Source organism: Trachinotus anak, unplaced genomic scaffold (assembly GCF_046630095.1).
Source record: "Trachinotus anak isolate AG129_WGS33_773 ecotype Australia unplaced genomic scaffold, CSIRO_AGI_Tana_v1 ptg000012l, whole genome shotgun sequence".
In the NCBI taxonomy this organism is placed as follows: domain Eukaryota; kingdom Metazoa; phylum Chordata; class Actinopteri; order Carangiformes; family Carangidae; genus Trachinotus; species Trachinotus anak.
The window spans coordinates 15,542,034-15,562,806 of record NW_027273863.1 but is presented as its reverse complement, the minus strand read 5'-3'; positions in this window follow the sequence as shown (position 1 = coordinate 15,562,806).

Here is a 20,773-nt window from a genome sequence, read left to right as displayed (position 1 = left end):
TTCTAGCCAGCTAACTGAAAACTATGGAATTAGAGTTGTGTTGTTTTTGACTTCCCAGGATGCACTGCAATTGTGATTGTAATGGGAAATAACAAAGACTAAATAAATAATAAATAATACTGGAAGGTGGTTTAACAATTTATGCAAGCAACAAAACTGCTTCAATCATTCACAACTATGAATAATTACAGATGGCACTGAAATAATTTCCACTCATCAAGATTAAGCCTATTTTAACATAACCTCCTACACCTTCATTTTTTAAGATGAAATACATATTTTCTCTCTCTCCATTTAGCTCAGACCTGAATACCGAAGAACTTGAATGTGTTTATTTTCCTCATCTTCGCGTTCATCCTGTCGGGATTTTATTCCATCTCCAGCTGATCCTTCTCACCTCTGGGAAGCCCACAGCATCGAGGGGAGCGTGTTCAGCATGGCCTCGGGAACAAGGGTCACAATTAAGTTACCGTCATTTTTTTTTTTTTTTTTTTTTGACTGTGTGGGGGGGAAAAAAAAAAAAAAAAACACAACGCGTGGCACCGTGCATAAAAACATAATGAGAGGGGTTCCGGTCTATTTAGATTATAAAGTAAGTTTTTGCAGCTGTAAGCCTATAGCCTAATACAAGCAAAAGGTTCACCATCTGCTATTTCATCAGTCAAATGAAATTGATCGCAACCAAAGAATTCAGTGAGGGATTTTTTTAGACATCATTTCCTTATTTTGAAACGGAAATAAACAACACGTCGCCAAACGTGAAATTCCCGCTATATGGCACATAAACCAAAAATCTGCCACAAACATAAACGGAGGTGAATCAATATTTTTGCTGAATAATAAATTGCATTGTTTATGTTTTGCTTTTAAAATTTAATTTCAGTTTTGAAGTAAAAAAACAAACAAACAAAAAAGCTTTTTTAGGTTGTTTAATGCACAGACTGAAATATTTACTGTCTGTTCATTTCTTTTATTTCTTTTATTTTCTTCTGAAAATGTGGTATTTATTATAATTTGTTGTCATCTTATTTTTGGAATATGCATTAGCAATGCGTTTGTTATGTAAACAATAAAAACTAAACATTTGATATCTATACGATGTAAACAGTCTGCTAAACAAAACGGCAGAGAACTGTTTCTACCCAGAAATCTAAAAGCCTTAAAACAGTTGACGGTGTCAGAAATAATAACATCTCTCAGCCAGTTGAAGTATGTGATATTGCTGTTTTCAGGGAGTTTATTTAGTCTGCTGTTCATCCTCAAAGTTTCCCTACTTGTTCTGCAACGCATGGCTGAGAAAGTAAACACAGCATAGGAAAAGAAAAAAAAAAAATCTCATTAAATTAATTCTTTTGCACAGTTTTGCTTATTGTCACCTGATTCACATACCAAATACCATACCAAGGAAGCAACAATACAAATTTTACACAGCTGATCACACACAGTTCTGATTCAGTAGTGGTTTTAAATAATAGAAATATAAGAAACACTATAAACATGATCAGAAACTTTTAAAAACCGAGTCTGACAAAATTTTGAGGATAAAACGAACTTATAAAAAGAAATGTATACATTTTTATGCTGTTTATACAACATAACAGTGAATGGTTCATCATGTGTGAGATCATGATACGTTTTAATGTGTTTAAACTATGTGTGTCATGTTCCAACTGTGTCTGCTGATACAAGAAAAAAACAAAGGATTGTTCAATTATTGATATTGTGATGTTCAATCCAAATTCCAAGAATGTGAAAAATAAGAGGTTAATAAAGGTGTTGACAATGTCCTTCCATGTGTTTGTGTGTGCATTTGTGTTTCCATGCCTGTCAGAAAGAATTAGACAAAGAGAGTGAGAGGTCGGACTGGGAGTGTCAGCACGGCTGAATTTACGAGTGTGTAATGAAGCATCTCTGATGAAGACAGACTAAACAGAGACTGTGTTGGCCTCTCTCTCTTGCTCTCTCTCTCTCTCTCTCTCTCTCTCACACACACACACACACACACGCACGCACCTCTTCAGGTTTGTCCTGTTACAGTCTTGAGAAGATGTCATACTGTATGTTTGGGCATTGGCTGCACACTCCGTGATTTCATAAGATTAGAACCAATCTTACAAATGACTGGCAACAGGTTTGGATAAGGAAAAACTGCTGCTTTCCTCAAAAAGACAAGAATAAAAATGAAAGAAATCTCAGCAGAAGCAGGATGGACAAAACTTGAACAGATGTGTAAAAAGTAAAACGACATTAGAAAGAATTACAAAGGTAAATGATAAAGATATAAATATATATTAAATGTGCTGCCAGTTACATTTGGATAAGAGCATATATATATATATATATATATATATATATATATATATATATATATATATATATATATATATATATATATATATATATTAGAAACAAATGATTGCTGTTGTCAGTAGACTCTATACCTATAGCTTTATTATTTCTTACATGACTGCTACAGAGGCTATTCTCTCTGACTGAAGATCTCCTGACCAACCTGAAGGACTTTTCTATTAAACAATTATGAAAATATAACAGTTCAGGTTTCCTTGCTTGTTTCATGTCTCCTCTCACACCTCAGAAATGTAGCTCTTTTTGCTGTGTTTCTTCCCTGCCATCTTCAGTAAGACCAACCTAAGCACTGTCAGGAGACAGGTGACTTTGCGAGCATGTACTGTACTCGGTGATAGAGAGAGAGATTGGTCTCAGATGAGGCCCCCCCCCCCCTTTTCTAGCTCTGTTTTGACTAGTATGCCAGCTCTCTAACAGTGAAGCGCTGACACCCCTGGAGTGGATTCTGGGCATACCAAGGAAGAGATGTCTTTGAAAGGACAGATGTTCCTGGGCCTAACCTGCCTCCTACCCAAACCACTACCCTGCTCCCATTGTATATTTGTTCTTGCTCTATAAATAACTGGCTGGTAATTCACAGAAAAATGTAACTGATGTGCAGCTGACTTCCAGGCCTCTCATCTTTGAGGGTGAAAGGGACTTTTAAAATGCTGGAGAAGAGTTGGTTGATACAGTCACGGTAAATGGGTTTGGGCGAGGGGTCACGCTGAACACACCCTTTTTTTTGTGTCCACATAAGGACTAGTCTCGATGTCTGGACTGGCTCAGCTGTCTTATGTAACAGCAGCGCGTAGTCCTGGCAGATGAGGCGTGATGGGCTTGAGCCAGCGCGACCACATAGTCCAAAAATATACTGGCCATATTCACCGGGGAATATACACTTATTTGGTGTTCTTCTTAAAATTTCACAGTTGATGCTTGCCTGAGAATTTCAAAGTCGGTGGTGGAGGAGAAATTACACCCAGTAAGCTCAGTCTTTCACACGCCAGCTTCTTGAAAAATCTTACTTTACTTGAAATTCTCAAATTAAAAAAAAAAAAAATCATCATCAAGTATCTGAATTTATCATATTTCTCTGGATTGCATGTTTAAAACAGTTTTTTTTCTACTTTGGTGAGACTGCAGAGTATTTGCCCACTCGCTGTGGCTGGAGGGATGAATGGGTGATTGTTCGAGGGCCGTGTGACGACTCTCCTGGGGCCCATCAATTCACAGAGGCTCCTGGAACATCAGGTCATGGCTAACCGGGCTCTGAAGCTGCAGCCTGGCCTCGCTGTGCAGATTTTGCCATAGTTAGTTTGAGCTCAGGACCTCCAGCGCTCACAGCTGGGTCCCTTAAAAAAGCCCAGCTGAATGGTTTTAGAAACACTGCATCTCCTCTTTCCCCGCACTCTCTCACTGCTCGCTCTCCATCGAGCACAGCACAGATATCAGATACTGTGTTTTTTACTTGATACGTTCATCTTTGCTTGCCAAAGCCCCTGGAAACCATATTAAAGTCTGCATTCCATATTTTTAACCAAAGGGCCTCTTTAGTTGAAGAATTTGTCCAAAATTTCCATTATCCCCTCTCTCCTTCTCCTTCCTCTCCTTCCCCGCAGCTCTGTGTTTCCCTGTCTCTTCCCCACATGCTCACACACATCTTAATTTTCTCTTTTTCCCCTCTAGCGCTGCTATCGTGTTGTATCGGTTACAGCTGACCACCAGTCAGGTGGGTCTGTGGGACATTTTAGAACACGGAGGGGCAAGCCAGCTCACTCAGCGCCTCCAGCCTGCTCCTAGACTCCAGTCCCAGGCCCCGCTGAGGCCTTGTCCCAGGCAGGGCAGAGAGACACCTGGCCAAACCACAGAAACACTTCCAGCTGCAGACTGCCTGATGCTCGCCACGGAGAGAATTCAGGCCAAAGGTGGAGGAGCTCACCGAGAACTACAGCACTACCAGAGAGATTTCTCCTCCTTTTCATGTTTATTGGAGTCACAGTGCTTAGCATCTGTTCCTAGGGAGGAGGGGGGGGGGGGGGGGGGTCGTTTTTGAAAAAAATTTTTACCTTGCTAAAATGTTTACACTGTGTCACAATAAAAGTCTCCTTCCTCCTATAATGGAAAACAAAGCAAAGCAATATTTTTTAAGCTGCGCTCCATAAAGTGAAAGTGGGAGAACACAAGCGGCGAAAACAGGCAGAGAGAACAACAGCTCCCTTTTCTCTCCGACTAGTTGACATGAAAGACCACATTATGTCTGAGATTAGAGGCAATTACTCTGGGAGTGTGCTTTAAGACCTTTGTTTGCCAACATGACAGGAGGGAGCAGGGCTGTAATTTGATGAGGGGGCAGTGTGAGTGAGAAACTCGGCATGGCGATCTCCCAGCGGAGAGAGGCAAAGGGAAGCCTTTGTCCGTAGTGTGGAGATGGCAGTTGGCAGAAATGTGAATGTTTGGAGGAAGATGAATTCAGCTGGGATTCATTAATTAGCAGAAAGGTCCTTATCCTCATCGTCAGATTTATTGTGTGGCTTCCGTTTATGGCTGAAAAGTGAGTTTAAAGAGACTTTACAACCTCCATGGAAATACTTTCATCTTTGCCTTTTGTTCCAGATGACACTTCAAAAGCTGCTATTTATTGTTTCAGCATTTATATTAATTCAAATTGCACAATTGTGTGAGTTCACTCAAATGTCACAAACACTGTAAACATATGATTCAGACTGGACCTGTGGTCAAACAAAAGCACCGCACCACATCTTCAAGACGTGACATCTCCTCTATTCTGGCTGGGTGCATTGTTTCGAACATACTGCAAGTTTTCAGGACAGGAAACGAGCAGCTTGTTCCAGACCGACCGGCAGAATGGAACACGTCTTTATTTGAGGGAAGTCATTCCGTTGATATATAAAACACCAAAGCAAAGTTTCCTTCCCCCTCACTTTCCTGGTGCTATCCCCTTCAAAAGGACACGGTCCTTTATACTGGGCTCACATGCACACACGGGACCAGAAGAAAAACAAACAGTGGCCATTTAAATATCAACCAACCTGCCTTCTGTTTGAATGGAGGGGGCTACTGCACAGCTCAGCCCGGGCTCGTCAAGCATGCTGGAATTACGTGCTCGGCTGTCTGAACCATGGATGTGGACCAAACTGGGGAACAACAGCAAAGCAAACTATTGTGGTGATCATTTCTGCAGGTGTACTGTGAAAATAAATATACTGTATGTGGCTGTTTATGCCAGAAACAGAAAACCACATGCAAATGTTGAAAACTTGTTTTAAATTTAAAGTTTAGACTATTCTGTAACAGGAAAGTCCTTCTATGGCTGCTACACTAGAAAAAAAAAGGGTTATGTGGGAAAAACATCTTAATATACCTTGATTCAAGGTAAAATATATTGTCATCCTCTTCAAAAACAGTACTCAGTGCACAAAGAAACTGAAGTGCAACAAATGATAAGTGCCGTCACACAAATAGAAAAAAATATGTGCAGCAATAAAGTGAGAAAAATGGCAGCAGAAATAGTGGCATCAACAGCCATTGTTTCAGTATCTGGACCAAAACTCAGGTCCTGTATTAGCCTGAAAAATGATGGGTATCAGATCATTTTTAAACAATGCCCAGTCCTACTTTCACCCTTTGCTGTCTTGTTCTCCTTAGCTGAATGTTCTCATAAGGGTGTGTGAAAGGAGGAAGAGGACCACCTATTAAAATGAAATCTTAGGAGTGATGGATGGGAGCTTGTTGAGGGGGAGCGGAGCAGCATACACCCCAGGGGAGGGGGATGATGAACAAGTGGGGAGGGGGATGTGTGTGTGTCAGGGGGATGTGGGGGGGTAGGAGAGTTCACTAAATCCCCACTCACACCTCTCGCTGTGGGTGGAGGGGATGGAGACCTCCCATGCTGTCTGACTTCGAAATGTGATTGACTTCATCCTCTGAAGTACTTTAAACTTTTGCCTGTTTTTCCTCAAATCTTTTACTTTCATCTACATTGTTACAGATGAGAAATATGCACTTTCAAGAGGTTGGTAATATGTAAAAGTGACTTATCCTTCATGTCAGTTGACAGTTGCGGTGTGCGTCGGTAGCTTTTTTTGTTATGTTTTTTCAAAATACTTTATAGATGAAAGCGAGCAATACTTCAGCAGATGTGGTGCTGAGCGGATTAGTCAACACTCACCTTACCCATTTGAAAGCTATTCCCAAACTCTTTGGACTCTTTCCAGTTGCATTGTAATACTTTTACTACTAAATGTGAAGCTACCTCGTATTTCTCAAAAAGGTGAAACATCCTAAGCCTCTAGTGATATGGTTACAAATTGGCTTTTGGCTTTGATGATATCTTATTATGATTAAGCCTCTGATGTATTGGTGCTATCCTGTGAAAACAGCTGTTTTCCAGCTTTGTGATGATGCATTTTTAGATGCTACAGTCACTTGAAGTTAATATTGATTATTTACCTTAAGGAGAGGTGGGAGAATTTTCTAAATCTATAAAGACACTTATCCTTCAGTTCAAAATTGCCAAGTTTGAGACACATGGTTTTCATTGGACGGCTAAATTATGCATTTACATATACATCAATAACATATACATACAAGTCTATAGTTTAAAAACTTTTCAAAAGTACAGCCTGACCTTAAAAATACACGTAAGCAGTTGCTCCTGGGTACGATGATGATATGTTTGCATATAAATTACCAAAGTAAATCTACCTTGCACTGACCAGTGTTGATAAAACAATACAAAAATTTATGATACACTTAAACTTTACAAATGATGGGAATCTGGGCTGACTCAAACACACACATCAATAGCCAAATCATCTGACTAAAAACTCCTATGATGTTGAGCAAATTTTAATCCAGTAGTCACATTTTAAGACAATAAAGGCAAATGGAGAGGCTGCAGCACTTGTGGTTTAACGCCTGGTGTGTAGAGGAATTACTGCTGTAGTAGTTTGCCTTTAACTGTCAGGAAATGACCCATAATCTGCAAGCGTTTGACTGCTGCAGCATTCCTGTGAAATGACACAAGTTGAGGTAGATTAGGGGTTGGGTAATTAGCTCATTAGTCAACATAAACACATGGCAGGGCTCCCCCGTTTCTACACACCCTGCCCCCCTCTCTCTGCCCACAGCTGGTGGGTTCTCACAAACATATGCACGCATACCTGCACGAATGCATATACAGACACATACGCTGCACCCAGACCACTTCATCATTAATCCAATTCCTTTCTTCTGGACTTTTTTTTTTTTTTTTTTTTTTTGCAATTTTCCATACTTTTTTCTGTATGGTTCTGCTTTGCCCCAGACAAGCCACTCTTTCATATTGTAGCCCTGGGGGCTGAGGGCCAGCCACTTTTCACCAGCACCTTACAGCTTATCAGAGCACTTTATCAGCCTGAGGGGGAGAGATGAGGGTTAAAGCTCTTCACTCTTCTGCTCTGCAGCTCAGGAAAACCAGCAGGCTGTCAGCAAACAAGTATTGGTAAGCTGGGGCTCAGAAACGTGCGCCTTGTGACAAAGAGAAAGGCGTCAGGGGTCATGTGCTCCAGTGTGTGTTTCACTGTGTGTTTGTGTGCGTGTGTGTGCATGAAAAACACAGGACATCCTTTGTGCAGCGAGGTGAGCTGGTCCCTACACAGCCTCCCTTGTTGCTCAGGGGACAGATGCTGAACACTGGAACCTGGACAGCCCTTCACACCTCCTAAATGCAGCAGGAGGCCTTAGCTTTCTCCTCCACTTAATTTTCGGACCCTCTGTTCACCCTCCCCTCTCCTCAGCACCCCCCACCTGAAGATCAACATAATGCTCTCTTTCATCAACGCTTCACAAACCATATGAAATATTTTGCAAACTTTATCAAGGAGGTGTTGAAAGTGGAAACATTCCTGAGTTTCTATTCCGCCACATTGATAAAAAGCTTCAGAGAGAATCTCGCCTTTGACTTTCAACACTTTGGAGCAGTGTTTTAGCACCTTGGATTTCAGTCACTGGCAACTTTTCATTTCAGAACAGGACTGGGTGTGTTCGCCTCAATGCCATTGGAAATAGAAGGCCTGTTTGATGGTGTTCATTGACTGATATGAATGACCATTTGTGAGGCTTTTCACTGTACGGAGCTTGTAGCGAGCCAGGTCACCCGGGAAGCAGAGTAACTTGGTCATGTGGTGCTCGACGGGGAAATGGATGAATGAAGCGAGAGAGAAAACGCCGTACAGTCAATCAGCTGCGGTTTGCTACTGATTCAAACTGGCAAAGTGGAGTTTGGATAGAGTCATTTAATTGGGAGACAACATGGCTGATTAATCCATCCATCATCGCCTCTGGAGACAGTACTCACATTGACTCACATACTGTTCTGGTTAAAGAGGAACAAAACTTCCCTGGCCTTCCCTGCGTTTAGTACGTTCTTTTTGATGCAGTGCTTAAAAGTTTGACTCTTCATTTTTGATGGGTTTGAGTGTGTGAATACAATGAGTGTGTGTGTGTGTGTGTGTGTGTAAGTACTTGACAGATTGTGCAACTGAAAATTTTGCTCCAGGTGCAATGAAGTCAAGTTGGTTTCCAACAATCCCAGTCAAGGGTGGAGAGTTAACGTGCAGAGGCACAGTTCATTCCTTGCACTGGTTGTGTATCATTACCCAAGAGACAGAAGGAGTGGAACAGCAAATGATGAATGTCTGTCACAATGTTGATGAACATATCTGTGGGTGCCCCATTTATGGCTTTATCAGTGACTGCTTCCATCCGTGCATGTTTGGGTTTTATTTATAGTCTTTTTACAGCCTTCTGGAATCTATGTATCAATGGTGAAAATCTGAGCATGATTTAGTTGCTGTAACTTCATTCAAATATAATCTAGAAAGCTGAGAAAACAAGTTGAAAGTGCTTATGCAGGGCGTTCATGCAAAATCTCATTATATCTGTAAACCATAGACATTTTATTGAAAGATTTTAAACAATTAATTAAGTCAGAAAGTCAAACTATATATATATATATATGTATGTAAGGATAGCATGATTGTGGGGTAAGGACATTTTAAATGATGCTAAAACAAAGACAAAATGAAAGGCATTAAAACATTTTGTGAAAATTCAACTGTAATGAATTTCTCACAAACAGAACATGAGACTCCAAATGATCCCAGCTGTTCCTTCTCATTTCCATTTTATCAACAATGATATTAATAGCAAGAGTAAGAACAACAAACTATCTATGAGGGACGCTACCACTGATGGTGATTGGTGAGGGAAAGTGCCACACCTTGCTCCTTGGCTGCAGGCCACAGCCTTATCAGGCTTGATGAATTACATTGACACCCTAGCTATCTTAATGACTCCGTCTATCTACCCATCTCCCCTCTCCTTCCTCTCCCTTTCCCCAGCACTTGGCCTTGCTCCTGCATCCTCCCACTGTTCAAATATCTGGAGTGTGTGTGTGTGTGTGTGTGTGTGTATGTGTGTGTGTGTGTGTGTGTGTGTGTGTGTTTTGTAATAGATGGGAGTAGGTTATTGTTGAGCCGCCTTACAATTTGCAGTGACGTTTCATTTAAAAGCATACAAAGTTATCTTTTATTGACAGCCAATGTCAGCAGAGGTTGATGACTCATGCCTTGTTGTCTGAGAAACAAACATGATACAAATAAAAATCACACCTGCCATAACTTGAAGCACACCATGATGGGAACATTAAGAATATCAATTAGTTTTAGCACCTTTTTTTCCCCCCCTCCATGATTAAACATGGCATTCCTGTGGTTTGCTACTGTGTCTGATACGTGTTGAAATGAGGTGTGTTGACACCCAGTCCTTGAGTCTAACCCAGTCCTTAATGGTGAGCAGTTGGCATCCTGGAGTCCCATTTCCTAGTTTTTAAGAGGGCTCCCTTCCCTCTTTGACTCCAACTTCCTCTGCTATAACACCCATTGTGCAAAGCATTGCTTCACAGGTTCTTCAAATGTATATTAGAAGGTGCTTCTCATGGCCCTTGGACTTCGTCCTTAATTTGTTCAGGACAAATGGCCACAAACTGCAGCCGTTCTCACCACCTGTCTCGTGAGGTGGCACTGTCAGGAATCAGGCTGAGAGCTGTCATTGACCATGGCTTAAAAGGACAAAACCAGGGATCAGTTTGTGAAAACCCGTGTCCTTGGCATGGTTTGTTTATGTTTACTCTTCTTTTCCCTTTGAATGAACCAAAATGGATGATGGCTTACTGATAGAGGAGCAAGGCTGTTAGATGTTGCTATTTTGGTGAATGCAAATATTATTTCATTGATTGTTACAAGGGCAAAAGTGTTTTTCCAGGAATTAGAAATCCTGTAACAACAAGGACAACTTTGTGTGAGGGAGTAATATCATGTAGAATGAGGCAAAAAGTGGAGAGTATTCAGTACGTGAATGTGTTTGAATGTGTTTAATGGCAAGGACAAAATGATGGATTGGTCAACATTTAATTGAATAGAGCACTTATTTATGAGTTTCAGCACGAAAACAACTTGGTCTATAACACTGCCATCTGAATGGTCAGATAATATGTAACTATAAATAGTATGCAAGGTGCATACTACAGGAAACAAAATAAAGTCTAATCAAGTCTTATATTCAGTCTTACCAAGTCTTACCTCTTACCTCTTAAATGTAACAGTGGCCGAAGCTCTAAAAGTAAAGTAAGTAAAAACCTGTTAATGCTAGCTATGTAGCAATATTAAAACTTACAATGCGCTCCTTTCAGTTGTAGCCTACTTCTTTAGGCATTCTCCAGAAAGAGAAATCAGCATTTCAAAACAGCAGGAAATATCAGTTTACTGGGGGGAAGAAAATGTTGTTGTTTTTGTAACATATTAATGAAGAAGACGATAAGAAAAAAATGATTTTATGGAAACAAAACAGTGGCCCTAAAATGTTTTTACATGCTGTAAATGTTTGTTCACATTAGTAATATAAAACAGGCCAATGTTTTGAATGACAATCAGGATAAATACAAAACTGTTGATTTTTCATCCATGATTCAAGTAACTAACATGTATGTGAATATGCTTCATAGTTATTTGGTGAAAAAAAATGATTGATTGGGCTTCATATTAGAACTTAGCTTAAATTCACATGGATATTTTTACAGTATATGGTCAAATTGTTTATCTAATAACGGCCCCCTCGCCATGATTAGCTGGAACCAAGATGTTTGAGGCAGTTACGAGGGGGCAGACTGGGAACTTTATCCCACTGTTCTAATATTTCTACCCACAGTTGAACCTCAGCCCCAGTCTGCCATTGGCTGTCTCACATGAACACCAATTAGGCGTGATGCAGGACAGAAATAAAGGCCGATGCACTTTGCTGCGAGGAGCATTTGTTTTTTCTTCTCTCTCAACGTCAGAGTGGGTAACCGGTGTGCGGTCCAAGTATTCTGGTCGTAATAGTAGCTCAGTGTTCCGGGAACTCTGGGATAAAAAGTGAAAAAAACAAGGCAGTGAGGTTTTCTGGGTAATAACTCCATCTTTTTGTATTGCAGTGCAGGAGGGAGGAGGAGCGTTTCTCTCTCTTGCTCACTTTTTTTTTTCTTTTTTTTTTTTTTGTTCTGGCAGGTTCCATAGCCTCCTGTCCATGGAAAGCATACTCTGCACATTCTGCAGACAAGGGTCTTCAGGGAGGAAATAGAGAGGAAATTGTGCAGAAAGTGTAAAAAATCAGTCTCTCCTTCTCTCGTTCTCTGCCTCTCTGTGGCTCACTTCACACAAAGAAAGACTCCTTGTTTTCAGTTCACTTCTAATTACTTACATTTATCCCTCAAGGGGCACGTTAACCCAAGTAGTTTTGGAATCAACAAGCGAAACAACATACAATATCACTCATATACACATTACATACACATAAAATTGTTCTTTGAAAACAACTGATCATTCATATGTAGTTTTTAATTATCCTTTTTTTTTTTTGTTAATGTAAAAAGTACATCATGACTCACTGACAGACATCAGTCTTTCTTGACTTCTCTTACAAGATAACATATAATTAACGCCTTGCACTGGTGTTAACGCTTGATCTGAATTTTAAATGTAACATGATGCAAATAAGTGGAACTACATCTCCTCTGCCAACTGCTGGAAAACAATGTTGATTTTCTTTATAATCCCAGGCTTTGGCAAGAATGTTGAGGACAAACTTGTTGAAGAGGAACAGGAAACTTTGGCAGCTTTGCAAGATCTTGGCACATTTCATCCTCTAGCCCATTAAACAAAGAATGGCAAAGCTCATCTTGCACGCCCAGTCTGTCACTTTTACACACCTTCATTTTGATTTGAGGAGCGCTGCTGTTGGAGTCTGTCTGCATTTATGTGTATGCAGAGGTGGCCGTGTGTGTATTTCTGCATGTCCGTGAGTATTTTGTTGCAGCGGAGAGGAGATTTAATAGTCTGAAATTGGCAAGGGGAGGCGGTAGAGAGAATGAGTTTGGTTTAGGGGCTGAGGTTTCAGATGAGGGGTTAGTAAATCTTCTCAGGGGAGCTCATTTGTGCCAGGTGGTCACACTTTTGGAGTTGGTAACTAACCTCTACCACATGCTGTCACCTGCATGTGAAGTTACGATGTGGTTTTTTCATCACGGCAGTGCCCTTGGCATCCAATGGGTGGTGCTGTCTTTGAGAAAAAGAGACAGCAGTTGCCCAGGTAACATTCAGAACTTGGTAAGAAACCAAAGTCAGTATTTTTGGCCTGAAAATAATTTTTATTTTATGGCATTAACCATTTCTTCACACCATATACCGAAATCTAATCTATGCATATCCCCCTAATCCAAACACAGATTCATGCATTTCCAGTATGATAAAACCAGCTTTTACAATAAATAAAGCTGAGTGGTATACAGTTCTTAGAGTTACATACAGCACCCCGGCCTTCACTCTGTCTATGAGGAGGATTGTTGAAGCAGATGCATCTGCCAGTCAGCCCAAGATGAATTTAGGTCACTTCCTTTTCATGCCATGCCAAAGTAGAAATAGAACTATGACCAAACAATCCCCTTGTAATCAAATACTGCTGGTGGGATTTCAGAAAAGGCTATTCATTTTTTGTCTTTCACACAAGTGTGCCACAATGTCAGGACAAACATTTACTACAGGAAGGAAAGGTCTTCATTGTCTTTGGTCATCACCTATGAAGACGATTTGAAAGTCTCTGCCGTTGGGGGTGTGTGAGACTATGATGTTAAAAATGTTGTCACCCTGGATCCAGGGTTAATAAAGCAAAGACAGAGGGCCAAAAACTTCAAAGAAACTTCTAAGTATATTTGACAGTGGGGTGCCCTGCCAGAAAAGACCATGTTTGGGATTGAATGAAAAGAAGCATGTCACCGGAGGGAAATGTGGTCAGCCATGTTCAATGTATCAAAAGAAAATAACTGATGAATTAAAGGAGGATGGCAAGGTTGTAAACTTCACAGCCTGAGCCGAGGAGGGAAGAGACCCCCGCAGTCTCTGATTATTTAACCACAAAGCTTACTCCAGTTTCTGTAGCAGGCAGCATCCTAATAATAAGATCACACAAACACACGCTCAAACAGAGAGAAACACAGACAGAACCACATGCCCAATAACCAAGTCACAACCTGACTCAAACAATGTGAGCATTAAAATGTGCCAGACAAAATTAGGCTACCTTTGATCACTGTAGTGCATGAGGTACACAATAATGATACACTATGTTTTGAACAAAATCCAGAAATTTTAAGCACTGAAATATTTCACATATAAGTATCCAAGGAGCAAAGTACATGCAAGTACTGAGGAAGAAGAAAAGAAAAAGGAACAACCCCTTCAACCTGAGAGATCACAGAGGTTATTTTCCCTACCTCTGATATGACCCAGAGGGGCATCCCAGCAGCATGCCTACCAGACCTTTGTCGTTATGGTAGCAATCATAAACATAAAGTTAAGGTGGTAGAACTGTCACAGTTTGGTTAAGTTTAGGCACAAAAACTACTTTTAGGGAAAGATTGTAGTTTGGGTTAAAACAATTAATTCCTTAAGTTTAGAGGACCTTCATCGTCATGGTTACAACTATAAATGTGCGGTTAACGTTAACAGTCAAAAGAAATATTGCTTCTATCAGTTTCATACAGGAAACAAACAGCTGTGAGTATCCAGTGTTTTGTCAACCCGTACATCCACCCGAACCTCCTCCTGCTGCAGACTTTGTCGCTCGATACAAAGTCACCTAGTATCATCCTATCTATCACACCTATTCTAAACATTGCTTCATATAGTGTCACTGGTCGCCAACAATCCTGCAGGGTTCCTTTAAATTTTGCCCTCAATGTACAAAATGAACCTTTTAAGATTCTGGCTCATTTACCATGAGATCAGAGGGGAAAACATAATTGGACAAGTTTGCTTCAAAGGAGGTTTTTCCCCTTCTCTTCAGACTTTTCTGGCCAGACAAAAATGTTGGGCCTGACAGCCCTGGTAATGGAGCGTATGAATGGTACAGATTCCACTACAGGTAGAGAACCCGAGGCCAGGAACCTTTCAGAAAACTCAGCTGATTACAGAAAAGGAGAACACTTCCACTGCTGCCTTGGTAAAATAAACAAATATGGCATGGAAACCCATCAGCTGTAATAGAGTTGTGGGGTAGGCTCGGAGGGCACATTAGTTTCTCTCTTCAAAGGTAAAAAACAAAGAGAGAGAGAGAGTCTCCGACAGGGTAGCAAAGATGGCGATATTTTCCACATCAACAACAGGATTATTCATCTCTCAGAGGGTGAGCTGATCTGGGGTCTGTGGTCGAATATTCAAGAGGAGGAGGAGACGAGAACTGTGTTAGAATTTGAGAAGTGTTAATCAGGGAGAGGATGTGGGCCTTCTGGCCTGTACCTGATTACCACCAAATGGGACAGCAACAGCAGCAGCAACAGCTGGGCCCTACAACACAGTGGGGGTAGGAGGCGGCGGGTGAGCATTGGAAGACACCATGGTGAGGCTTAAGGGACGAAAAGAGCAATTACATGTGGGGACTTTCCACAAAGTTGAGATCCAGCCTCATATTTCACTTGTTGAGACTGACCGGAGGAATTTTGTCTGCAGCATCTATGACGTATTATGTGTTCAGGACAAAAAGGTCAATTGCTAATTGTGCTGATGGGAATTGGAGACTATTTAACCTCCTGTACTTCTCTTGTGCCATTATCTGTGGTTGCCACTTGCAGATGCCCCATCATGTGCCTCTAACAGAGTTTGTCAATTCATTAATCCCAGCTGCCGTACAAGAATGCCATTCTTCTCTCCCTGGATGATTGGTGCTGACAGTGAGGGCGAGTCAGTAACTGAAATGATCAAGGTTTTTTTTTTTTTTTCTCCATCATGTCCTCATCTGAGCACAGCACATCCCTCACTTCTCTCTGCCACGTTTAAGTACATGACTCAACATTGTGACATCTCCGATCCACTGTGTATCTCTCTCTGTGTCTCACTCTCGTCTTATGTCTCCATTTGTCTTGCTCTTGTCAGTTTTATTTCCCCCTGCTTTTCAAATATGTTTTTACACAGTCCTGCTGCAAAGCTCTTTAAAGGCCAATGATTTTTATAAGACAATAAAAAGGAAAACTGGTTCTATTTGGTTTCTCATGTGTTTTTAGTCACCTGACAGTAGGCTACTTTGACCAGAAAAATGGCAGAATTTGTCAAAACTACATATGTTTACATTTCTTTCTCAAGTGACCTCTTGTGCCAATATTATCAGAAAATACAAAACAAGTCTAAAAATAGTATATTTGCTGGCAGGATACAAGAAATTGCAATTCAGAAATACAGGTAATTTTTAAACAGTGTCATCATTAAATATTTTGTCCACCAATGTAAGGGATCTTTATCAAAAATGTTTCCTACATAATCCTGTAGAAATAAAAATGTGAATGTGAATTTACAGTATGTGAAACAACATTTACTTCATGTAATGAATTCAATTAAAAGGCTCATGTGCTTTTTGACATTTGCATGTGAAATATCAAAGACATTTAGCATGTGTGCTTTTCACAAGGGATGTGTGTTTATGCTGAAAACATTATTGTTATCACTTTTTGTACTCTCAGTTTTGGCCTTGTCACAAATGGACAACAACAAATCCTGACTGGTCACTTGATTTTGAAAACTTGATTTTGAAAATCTGAATGGTAAAGTAGTGCTATATACGTAACTTCATACATCAGTAAATTATAAAAAGACACTCACAACACAAGCTGTACTTATTTATAAATCTGGATCTACAGGGAGCCCAAAGGACTGTCTGTGACCTCATAAAGATCAATGTGAGGCTTTCAAAGCAAGAGAAGGAAATGTAACAATGTAACAATATGATTGTTTTGCACTTCCTCTAACATGAAAGCCACACGGAAAGAGACAAGTCTATTCTGAGCCATAAAAGGCTCATTTCTTGACTTATTTTAAACTTGTTTATTTCTGACAGGAATATTTAGAATAATTTTAGACTAAATGAAAAATGTGAGGGGCTTGAAAAGGAGGAATTCACTTGAGTAGGTGCAGATGTTTTAAACACACGCACGCACACACACTGCATCACACATTACAACGGTCTGCGCGTCACGCAAAAAAGGCGATATCACAACATCCGGCTTTGTACTTTGCAACCATAAAGCGACCACCAAAACACCTCCACCTGTGGAAGTGATCCAACATGTGATAATAGCTCTGAGTGCCCTTCATGTGCTGTGGAGCAGAATGCAGTGGTTCATTCTGTCATGGCTGCCTGAGGCCAGGTGAGCGTTTCCTTCCCTCCCTCTTTCCTGTTCTTCTTAAAAGCCAGGCAGGTGAGGCAGGCAAAGCCCACTTAAGATAAGTGGATTACATAGTCTGCATTTTAAGCCTTGCAGTGACCGTATCAGTCGGCTGTACAGACACACAGGGCCTGTTTTTGTAATAAAATAGCAAAGCAGAGGAAAAGATGACATGAGGTCCTGCAGAGTTTTTACAGTTTATCAATAAATATTCAGGCAATTTCAAATTAACTTCACTCTGGTTGGCAATTGTTTCTTTAGTCTGCTGTTTTCTTCACCTGTTTGAGTGTACATAATGATGCAATAAAAAGATCACTAATAATTGTACTACAGGTGAGACGGATGAGGAGAGAATTGACTATTTGCAAAATTGTTTTCAGCATAACAGCTTAGCAAGAATTTATGAATATAGATATTCCTGCCCCATTTTTTCCCCAAAAGGTTAGATGTTAAATTTAAATCTGCATCAGTGCTTTTGTTTGTTTTTTTGGCTGGTTGGGAAAATGTCCCTTATTAAGTTTCAACTTTCCAGCAGACCCAGAGCAACATTAGTGTTGTTTTGGAGTCATGTGTCTGTCTGTCTGACAAATGTAAGACCAATATTCGCTGTCCTAGCTCTGCTTTGGTCTGCACCAACTCCTGAGGAAAATCTCTTGGTCTGTAGCTGCTAAATGTTCCACTGTTCACCAGCTTATTTAGTTACTCTGTCTGTCACTTGGTGCTGGGCAGATAGCCTACAGCGGAGTTATCAAGACTTTTGGCTGAAAACAGACACCTTCTGTTGCTGAACCACTGATGAAAGCAATGCAGCTGACCCTGTGGGAAAAAAACCCCCCAAAAAAACAAAAATCAAAACAATAACCTGAAAGATGCTAAAATGCTCCACGGAGTTGAGGAGCTGCAGAGTCGGGTGATAATTCTCTGTGGGATCATCTCTATAATGAGCAGACTATGCATGCATGAGAGGAGAGAGTTTTCAGAGCCAAAATGAGTGAGCAAGATGGGATTAAGTTTGTTTTGGGAAGGCATGAGTGACCTCTTCAAACTCTCACGCCAGAATAATCATTTTCACTGCCACAAGAATAGCTACATAATTGTAAGGAATGCAAAATTTGTGCAATTCTTTGCTTGGGTTTCTCTAAGTACTGTTCGATTTTTCCTGTCAGTAAGCTGCGATCCCCTGGTGCCTCTCCGTAAGTGATAAAGTGAGGAAAGGAAGGAGTTTGTTGAGTAAAACGCACAGAAAGTACAGAGGGAATAAAGGCAAACAATCACTTCCACATCAGATTTGACAGAGCAAATGGAGCTCACTTTACACAGATATTATGTTCAAGTTGTTTTCACAACCCAGCCACTGACTTCCAACTTTCTCCACCAAATGAAACAAAACAACTGAAATCCTCAAGCCAAACTCATTGAGGTTGTCTTTATAATCAAATAAACACGGAATATATTCAGATGTGTTCTAGCACTGCCGGCTCAATACCACTGCAGTGGCTTCATAAATTAGTAAGAGCAGTGCGTGTTGTTTTTGCTATATAAGGCTCTCAGCAAGTAATCATTGAAAAAGCATGTTCCTTTAGTCACAACCTGGGAATTTGGAGATTCTGACAAGACTCTGCACAAAGTCACAGGGCAGGCACCAGTTAGACTGACATGTGGGTGGACTGAGCAATCAGAGATGGAGTCCTTAATACTGCTTTTCTCTCTTGTTCTTCACTCTCTTCAATTTATTCGATCTTTAGAAATCTTTTAATCCACTGGATGGATATTTGCTGCTTAAGCAGCTCTTTTGAGTAAATTGTACGTGTTGGATTTGTTTTAATGCAGCATACTTTTTACTTTTACTTGAATTCATTTTTGGAGAAAAATCAATACTTTTTCTCCTTTACATTATAGAATACGCTACCAACAAGATACCAACAAGACCCTTTTTCACTTTATAACATGCTATTTTTCATTATCTCATTATTATTACACACAATATTTTCTTTTAATTCAAACTTTTCTTTGCAATAACAACATATAACTTTAACAGAACTTCAATATCATCATACTTATGTTATTTAGTTTAAACACTGTATCTAATGAACTATTTCTGATGAAAACTCATATTGTTATTTCCTATTAGCCTAAATGAGTAATTTGATGTTTAACAATTTTTTTTAAAATATAAGCCTCAACTTTGGGTCTCATATTCATGTTTACATGACACGTGTTTTAACAGCTTTGCTGTACTATATATAATGTATATCTTAATGATTTTGTGAGTTGTAAATGCTTATAATTGTGAGTGCTGCTGTTAGGAGTGCTTGTTATCATGTTATGAACAGTGTCTCTCTACTCTACCCACCTCTGTAGATAATACATGAGTAGAAATTAATTACATCTCAGACAATGCAGAAACTGTTACACTGGTCACTATTAATGAAGACTCGTGATAGGTAAATCATTTTAATTAAAGCCTAAAATTCTAAATGTGCTTAAACAAATGTCGTCTTGAATATAATGTCAAGTGGATATAAGTGTGTGGCTCAAATAACTACACTTCCCTGTAAAAATGTGTCATTGAGACATTGAAAAACATGTCCCAGACTTCCCTTTTCTAATAAGGGAAAGTATGACAGGCATGCACACCGCCTCCCACACTCTGTTTGTTGTCCTTTATTCCCTTGATGCGTATGAAAAGGGGAAAAATGAACGTGATATCTTTTTACATCTCAGTCCTCAATGCTCTCCGGTGGCTGAGGAACCCCCATATTTCCACCCCCCCCACCACCCCCACCCACCCTCAAAAAAAGTTTAAAGCCCCTCGCTCAGCTGGGTTCTCCCTTTGTACGGAGAATGTTCAAAGTATTACACTGTCACTAATCATCCATGTTACAACATCTTGAGCAGCGAGGGCTCTCACTCTGACTCCGCCAAACCATTATGGTGCCACAGGGTTGAAGGAATAGGCCACTTTGATCTCCTCAGAGGAGAGCTATGGAGACATCTTTCTGCTCCTCTCCTCGCTCCCCTCTGCTCACCCCTTCTGCTCTCCTCCCCCTCACTCCCTCTGGTGAGAGACTTTAAACAGTAGACTAGAGGCTGTTATTTTGGGAGGGCCGAGGGGCAAGGGGGCGAGTGAAGAATAATATCTTGTACTCCAGGGCCTGGATGGCTCCCCCAGCCCATCAAACGAGTAACAAATGCGGTTATAGAGCCATAAAGAATAAAGGGAGGGGAGAGAAGAAGAACGAGGGGGCAGCATTTTTCTGACACAGTTTTACAGCTCTGCTTATTACAAGGAGCAGCTTAAGCTCTCCCTCCTCTCCTCACTCAACTCACCGCCTCCTTTATCAGTCATATCTACACATTCCTTCTTTTGGGACGGAGGGCTGCAGGATGGAGGGCTGAACACGGTGAAAAGTTGACAAGAGCATTGGGTGCCAACATGAAGAGGGGGAATTGATGAACTTAATTTTGCCTTTAGTTTATAATTTTAATACTACACAATTTAATACTACACGATTTGTATTATTTCATTACCTTTTCTTTCATAATGCTCTCCAGACATCCAACATATTCTTAAGTTGGTATATACAGTAATTTATATTTATTCATAATTATAGAGTG